We start from the raw sequence: 8,605 nt of genomic DNA, 5'->3' as shown, positions 1-8,605 counted from the left end.
TCCAAAGCTCGTCCAGTTAAAACAAGAAAAATAAACAGCACGGAGCGTCGAGTGAATACAAGGAGAAACACTCACGCGGAGGCGACAGGGATATCGATCTTGATCTTCGGCAGCGCCTTCTGAGTCTTCGGTTCTGCAACTTTGGGGTGCTTTGGCGCCTTCTCAGTCGTGGTTGGTGAAGAGATCCGAGGATGCTTCGAAGACTGACCAGCCTGAGCAGTCGCCTTGTCGCGGGCACTCGGCCGATCCTGGTCAAGCTTGGATCGCCTCTCTATGCGAGGAGGCGGCTCGACTAATTCCTCATCACTCGAGTCGTCGCTTCCTACATCCCCTTTGAAGGAAATATGCCCTAGAGGCAATAATAAAGTTATTATTTATTTCCTTATATCATGATAAATGTTTATTATTCATGCTAGAATTGTATTAACCGGAAACATAATACATGTGTGAATACATAGACAAACAGAGTGTCACTAGTATGCCTCTACTAGACTAGCTCGTTAATCAAAGATGGTTATGTTTCCTAACCATGGACAAAGAGTTGTTATTTGATTAACGGGATCACATCATTAGGTGAATGATCTGATTGACATGACCCATTCCATTAGCTTAGCACCCGATCGTTTAGTATGTTGCTATTGCTTCCTTCATGACTTATACATGTTCCTATGACTATGAGATTATGCAACTCCCGTTTGCCGGAGGAACACTTTGTGTGCTACCAAACGTCATAATGTAAATGGGTGATTATAAAGGTGCTCTACAGGTGTCTCCAAAGGTACATGTTGGGTTAGCGTATTTTGAGATTAGGATTTGTCACTCCGATTGTCGGAGAGGTATCTCTGGGCCCTCTCGGTAATGCACACATAAGCCTTGCAAGCATTGCAACTAATGAGTTAGTTGTGAGATGATGTATTACGGAACGAGTAAAGAGACTTGCCGGTAACGAGATTGAACTAGGTATTGAGATACCGACGATCGAATCTCGGGCAAGTAACATACCGATGACAAAAGGAACAACGTATGTTGTTATGCGGTCTGACCGATAAAAGATCTTCGTAGAATATGTAGGAGCCAATATGAGCATCCTGGTTCCGCTATTGGTTATTGACCGGAGACGTGTCTCGATCATGTCTACATTGTTCTCGAACCCGTAGGGTCCGCACGCTTAAGGTTTCGATGACAGTTATATTATGAGTTATGCATTTTGATGTACCGAAGTTTGTTCGGAGTCCCGAATGTGATCACGGACACGACGAGGAGTCTCAAAATGGTCGAGACATAAAGATTGATATATTGGAAGCCTATATTTGGATATCAGAAGTGTTCCGGGTGAAATCGGGATTTTACCAGAGTACCGGGAGGTTATCGGAACCCCCTGGGAGGTATATGGGCCTTAGTGGGCTTTAGTGGAAGAGAGGAGAGGTGGCCAGGGCTGGGCCGCGCGCCCCTCCCCCCCTAGTCCGAATAGGACAAGGAGAGGGGGCCGGCGCCCCCCTTCCTTCTCTCTCTCCTCTTTCCCCCTCCCGAATCCTATTCCAACTAGGAAAGGGGGAGAATCCTACTCCCAGAGGGAGTAGGACTCCTCCTGGCGCGCCCTCTCCTGGCCGGCCGCACCCCCCCCCTTTGAACCTTTATATACGGAGGCAGGGAGCACCCCTAGAGACACAAGTTGATCCACGTGATCATATTCTTAGCCGTGTGCGGTGCCCCCTTCCACCATAGTCCTCGATAATATTGTAGCGGTGCTTAGGCGAAGCCCTGCGATAGTAGTACATCAAGAACGTCACCACGCCGTCGTGCTGACGGAACTCTTCCCCGACACTTTGCTGGATCGGAGTCCGGGGATCGTCATCGAGCTGAACGTGTGCTACAACTCGGAGGTGCCGTAGTTTCGGTGCTTGATCGGTCGGGTCGTGAATACGTACGACTACATCAACCACGCTGTGCTAACGCTTCTATTGTCGATCTACAAGGGTACGTAGATCACACTCTCCCCTCTCATTGCTATGCATCACCATGATCTTGCGTGTCCGTAGGAATTTTTTTGAAATTACTATGTTCCCCAACAGTGGCATCCGAGCCTAGGTTTTATATGTTGATGTTATATACACGAGTAGAACACAAGTGAGTTGTGGGCGATATAAGTCATACTGCTTACCAGCATGTCATACTTTGGTTCGGCGGTATTGTTGGACGAAGCGGCCCGGACCGACATTACGCGTACGCTTACGCGAGACCGGTTCTCCCGACGTGCTTTGCACAAAGGTGGCTAGCGGGTGACAGTTTCTCCAACTTTAGTTGAACCAAGTGTGGCTACGCCCGGTTCTTGCGAAGGTTAAAACAGCACCAACTTGACAAACTATCGTTGTGGTTTTGATGCGTAGGTAAGATTGGTTCTTGCTTAAGCCCGTAGCAGCCACGTAAAACTTGCAACAACAAAGTAGAGGACGTCTAACTTGTTTTTGCTGGGCATGTTGTGATGTGATATGGTCAAGACATGATGCTAAATTTTATTGTATGAGATGATCATGTTTTGTAACCGAGTTATCGGCAACTGGCAGGAGCCATATGGTTGTCGCTTTATTGTATGTAATGCAATCGCGCTGTAATGCTTTACTTTATCACTAAGCGGTAGCGATAGTCGTGGAAGCATAAGATTGGCGAGACGACAACGATGCTATGATGGAGATCAAGGTGTCGCGCCGGTGACGATGGTGATCACGACGGTGCTTCGAAGATGGAGATCACAAGCACAAGATGATGATGGCCATATCATATCACTTATATTGATTGCATGTGATGTTTATCTTTTATGCATCTTATCTTGCTTTCATTGATGGTAGCATTATAAGATGATCTCTCACTAATTATCAAGAAGTGTTCTCCCTGAGTATGCACCGTTGCGAAAGTTCTTCGTGCTGAGACACCACGTGATGATCGGGTGTGATAGGCTCTACGTTCAAATACAACAGGTGCAAAACAGTTGCACACGCGGAATACTCAGGTTATACTTGACGAGCCAAGCATATATAGATATGGCCTCGGAACACGGAGACCGAAAGGTCGAGCATGAATCATATAGCAGATATGATCAACATAGCGATGTTCACCAATGAAACTACTCCATATCACGTGATGATCGGACATGGTTTAGTTGATTTGGATCACGTAATCACTTAGAGGATTAGAGGGATGTCTATCTAAGTGGGAGTTCTTAAGTAATATGATTAATTGAACCTAAATTTATCATGAACTTAGTACCTGATAGTATCTTGCTTGTTTATGTATGATTGTAGATAGATGGCCCGTGCTGTTGTTCTGTTGAATTTTAATGCGTTCCTTGAGAAAGAAAAGTTGAAAGATGATGGTAGCAATTACACGGACTGGGTCCGTAACTTGAGGATTATCCTCATTGCTGCACAGAAGAATTACGTCCTGGAAGCACCGTTGGGTGCCAGGCCTATTGCTGGAGCAACAGCAGATGTTATGAACATCTGGCCGAGCAAAGCTGATGACTACTCGATAGTTCAGTGTGCCATGCTTTATGGCTTAGAATCGGGACTTCAACGATGTTTTGAACGTCATGGAGCATATGAGATGTTCCAGGAGTTGAAGTTAATATTTCAAGCAAATGCCCGGATTGAGAGATATGAAGTCTCCAATAAGTTCTATAGTTGCAAGATGGAGGAGAACAGTTCTGTCAGTGAGCATATACTCAAAATGTCTGGGTATAATAATCACTTGATTCAATTGGGAGTTAATCTTCCAGATGATTGCGTCATTGGCAGAATTCTCCAATCACTGCCACCAAGCTACAAGAGCTTTGTGATGAACTATAATATGCAAGGGATGAATAAGACTATTCCCGAGCTCTTCGCAATGCTGAAAGCTGTGGAGGTAGAAATCAAGAAGGAGAATCAAGTGTTGATGGTCAACAAGACCACTAGTTTCAAGAAAAAGGGCAAAGGGAAGAAGAAGGGGAACTTCAAAAAGAACAGCAAGCAAGTTACTGCTCAAGGGAAGAAACCCAAACCTGGACCTAAGCCTGAAACTGAGTGCTTCTACTGCAAGCAGACTGGTCACTGGAAGCGGAACTGCCTCAAGTATTTGGCGGATAAGAAGGATGGCAAGGTGAACAAAGGTATATGTGATATACATGTTATTGATGTGTACCTTACTAATGCTCGCAGTAGCACCTGGGTATTTGATACTGGTTCTGTTGCTAATATTTGCAACTCGAAACAGGGACTACGGATTAAGCGAAGATTGGCGAAGGACGAGGTGACGATGCGCGTGGGAAATGGTTCCAAAGTCGATGTGATCGCAGTCGGCACGCTACCTCTACATCTACCTTCGGGATTAATATTAGACCTAAATAATTGTTATTTGGTGCCAGCTTTAAGCATGAACATTATATCTGGATCTTGTTTGATGCGAGACGGTTATTCATTTAAATCAGAGAATAATGGTTGTTCTATTTACATGAGTAATATCTTTTATGGTCATGCACCCTTAAAGAGTGGTCTATTTTTATTAAATCTTGATAGTAGTGACACACATATTCATAGTGTTGAAACCAAAAGATGCGGAGTTGATAATGATAGTGCAACTTATTTGTGGCACTGCCGTTTAGGTCATATCGGTATAAAGCGCATGAAGAAACTCCATACTGATGGGCTTTTGGAACCACTTGATTATGAATCACTTGGTACTTGCGAACCGTGCCTTATGGGTAAGATGACAAAAACACCATTCTCCGGTACTATGGAGAGAGCAACAGATTTGTTAGAAATCATACATACAGATGTATGCGGTCCGATGAATGTTGAGGCTCGTGGCGGATATTGTTATGTTCTCACCTTCACAGATGACTTAAGCAGATATGGGTATATCTACTTAATGAAACACAAGTCTAAAACGTTTGAAAAGTTCAAAGAATTTCAGAGTGAAGTTGAAAATCATCGTAACAAGAAAATAAAATTCCTACGATCTGATCGTGGAGGAGAATATTTGAGTTACGAGTTTGGTGTACATTTGAAATAATGTGGAATAGTTTCGCAACTCACGCCACCCGGAATACCACAGCGTAATGGTGTGTCGAACGTCATAATCGTACTTTACTAGATATGGTACAATCTATGATGTCTCTTACTGATTTACCGCTATCGTTTTGGGGATACGCTCTAGAGACGGCTGCATTCACGTTAAATAGGGCACCATCAAAATCCGTTGAGACGACGCCTTATGAACTGTGGTTTGGCAAGAAACCAAAGTTGTCATTTCTGAAAGTTTGGGGCTGCGATGCTTATGTGAAAAAGCTTCAACCTGATAAGCTCGAACCCAAATCGGAGAAATGTGTCTTCATAGGATATCCAAAGGAAACTATTGGATACACCTTCTATCACAGATCCGAAGGCAAGACTTTTGTTGCTAAATTCGGAAACTTTCTGGAGAAGGAGTTTCTCTGGAAAGATGTGAGTGGGAGGAAAGTAGAACTTGACAAAGTAACTATACCTACTCCCTTATTGGAAAGTAGTACATCACAGAAACCTGTTTCTGTGACACCTACACCAATTAGTGAGGAAGTTAATGATAATGATCATGAAACTTCAGAACAAGATACTACTGAACCTCGTAGATCAACCAGAGTGAGATCCGCGCCAGAGTGGTGCGGTAATCCTGTTCTGGAAGTCATGCTGCTAGATCATGATGAACCTACGAACTATGAAGAAGCGATGGTGAGCCCAGATTCCACAAAATGGCTTGAAGCCATGAAATCTGAGATGGGATCCATGTATGAGAACAAAGTATGGACTTTGGTTGACTTGCCCAATGATCAGCAAGCAATTGAGAATAAATGGATCTTCAAGAAGAAGACTGACGCTGACGGTAATATTACTGTCTACAAAGCTCGACTTGTCGCAAAAGGTTTTCGGCAAGTTCAAGGGATTGACTATGATGAGACCTTCTCACCCGTAGCAATGCTTAAGTCTGTCTGAATAATGTTAGCAATTGCCGCATTTTATGATTATGAAATTTGGCAGATGGATGTCAAAACTGCATTCCTGAATGGATTTCTAGAAGAAGAGTTGTATATGATGCAACCAGAAGGTTTTGTCGATCCAAAGGGAGCTAACAAAGTGTGCAAGCTCTAGCGATCCATTTATGGACTGATGCAAGCCTCTCGGAGTTGGAATAAACGCTTTGATAGTGTGATCAAAGCATTTGGTTTTATACAGACTTTTGGAGAAGCATGTATTTACAAGAAAGTGAGTGGGAGCTCTGTAGCATTTCTGATATTATATGTGGATGACATATTACTAATTGGAAATGATATAGAATTTCTGGATAGCATAAAGGGATACTTGAATAAGAGTTTTTCAATGAAAGACCTCGGTGAAGCTGCTTACATATTAGGCATAAAGATCTATAGAGATAGATCAAGATGCTTAATTGGAATTTCACAAAGCACATACCTTGACAAAGTTTTGAAGAAGTTCAAAATGGATCAAGCAAAGAAAGGGTTCTTGCCTGTGTTACAAGGTGTGAAGTTGAGTCGGACTCAATGCCCGACCACTGCAGAAGATAGAGAGAAAATGAAAGATGTTCCCTATGCTTCGGCCATAGGCTCTATCATGTATGTAATGTTGTGTACCAGACCTGATGTGTGCCTTGCTATAAGTCTAGCAGGGAGGTACCAAAGTAATCCAGGAGTGGATCACTGGACAGCGGTCAAGAACATCCTGAAATACCTGAAAAGGACTAAGGATATGTTTCTCGTTTATGGAGGTGACAAAGAGCTAATCGTAACTGGTTACGTCGATGCAAGCTTTGACACTGATCCAGACGATTCTAAATCGCAAATCGGATATGTATTTACATTAAACGGTGGAGCTGTCAGTTGGTGCAGTTCTAAACAAAGCGTCGTGGCGGGATCTACGTGTGAAGCGGAATACATAGCTGCTTCGGAAGCAGCGAATGAAGGAGTCTGGATGAAGGAGTTCATATCCGATCTAGGTGTCATACCTAGTGCATCGGGTCCAATGAAAATCTTTTGTGACAATACTGGTGCAATTGCCTTGGCAAAGGAATCCAGATTTCACAAGAGAACCAAGCACATCAAGAGACGCTTCAATTCCATCCGGGATCTAGTCCAGGTGGGAGACATAGAGATTTGCAAGATACATACGGATCTGAATATAGCAGACCCGTTGACTAAGCCTCTTCCACGAGCAAAACATGATCAACACCAAGTCTCCGTGGGTGTTAGAATCATTACTGTGTAATCTAGATTATTGACTCTAGTGCAAGTGGGAGACTGAAGGAAATATGCCCTAGAGGTAATAATAAAGTTATTATTTATTTCCTTATATCATGATAAATGTTTATTATTCATGCTAGAATTGTATTAACCGGAAACATAATACATGTTTGAATACATAGACAAACAGAGTGTCACTAGTATGCCTCTACTAGACTAGCTCGTTAATCAAAGATGGTTATGTTTCCTAACCATGGACAAAGAGTTGTTATTTGATTAACGGGATCACATCATTAGGTGAATGATCTGATTGACATGACCCATTCCATTAGCTTAGCACCCGATCGTTTAGTATGTTGCTATTGCTTTCTTCATGACTTATACATGTTCCTATGACTATGAGATTATGCAACTCCCGTTTGCCGGAGGAAAACTTTGTGTGCTACCAAACGTCACAACGTAAATGGGTGATTATAAAGGTGCTCTACAGGTGTCTCCAAAGGTACATGTTGGGTTGGCGTATTTCGAGATTAGGATTTGTCACTCCGATTGTCGGAGAGGTATCTCTGGGCCCTCTCGGTAATGCACATCACATAAGACTTGCAAGCATTGCAACTAATGAGTTAGTTGTGAGATGATGTATTACGGAACGAGTAAAGAGACTTGCCGGTAACGAGATTGAACTAGGTATTGAGATACCGACGATCGAATCTCGGGCAAGTAACATACCGATGACAAAAGGAACAATGTATGTTGTTATGCGGTCTGACCGATAAAAGATCTTCGTAGAATATGTAGGAGCCAATATGAGCATCCAGGTTCTGCTATTGGTTATTGACCGGAGACGTGTCTCGGTCATGTCTACATTGTTCTCGAACCCATAGGGTCCGCACGCTTAAGGTTTCGATGACAGTTATATTATGAGTTTATGCATTTTGATGTACCAAAGTTTGTTTGGAGTCCCGGATGTGATCACGGACACGACGAGGAGTCTCGAAATGGTCGAGACATAAAGATTGATATATTGGAAGCCTATATTTGGATATCGGAAGTGTTCCGGGTGAAATCGGGATTTTACCGGAGTACCGGGAGGTTACCGGAACCCCCCGGGAGGTATATGGGCCTTAGTGGGCTTTAGTGGAAGAGAGGAGAGGTGGCCAGGGCTGGGCCGCGCGCCCCTCACCCCTAGTCCGAATAGGACAAGGAGAGGGGGCCGGCGCCCCCCTTCCTTCTCTCTCTCCTCTTTCCCCCTCCCGAATCCTATTCCAACTAGGAAAGGGGGAGAATCCTACTCCGAGAGGGAGTAGGACTCCTCCTGGCGTGCCCTCTCCTGGCCGGCCG

The sequence above is a fragment of the Triticum aestivum genome, chromosome 5A (genome assembly GCF_018294505.1).
Source record: "Triticum aestivum cultivar Chinese Spring chromosome 5A, IWGSC CS RefSeq v2.1, whole genome shotgun sequence".
In the NCBI taxonomy this organism is placed as follows: Eukaryota; Viridiplantae; Streptophyta; class Magnoliopsida; order Poales; family Poaceae; genus Triticum; species Triticum aestivum.
Note: the sequence above shows the minus strand (reverse complement) of the source record.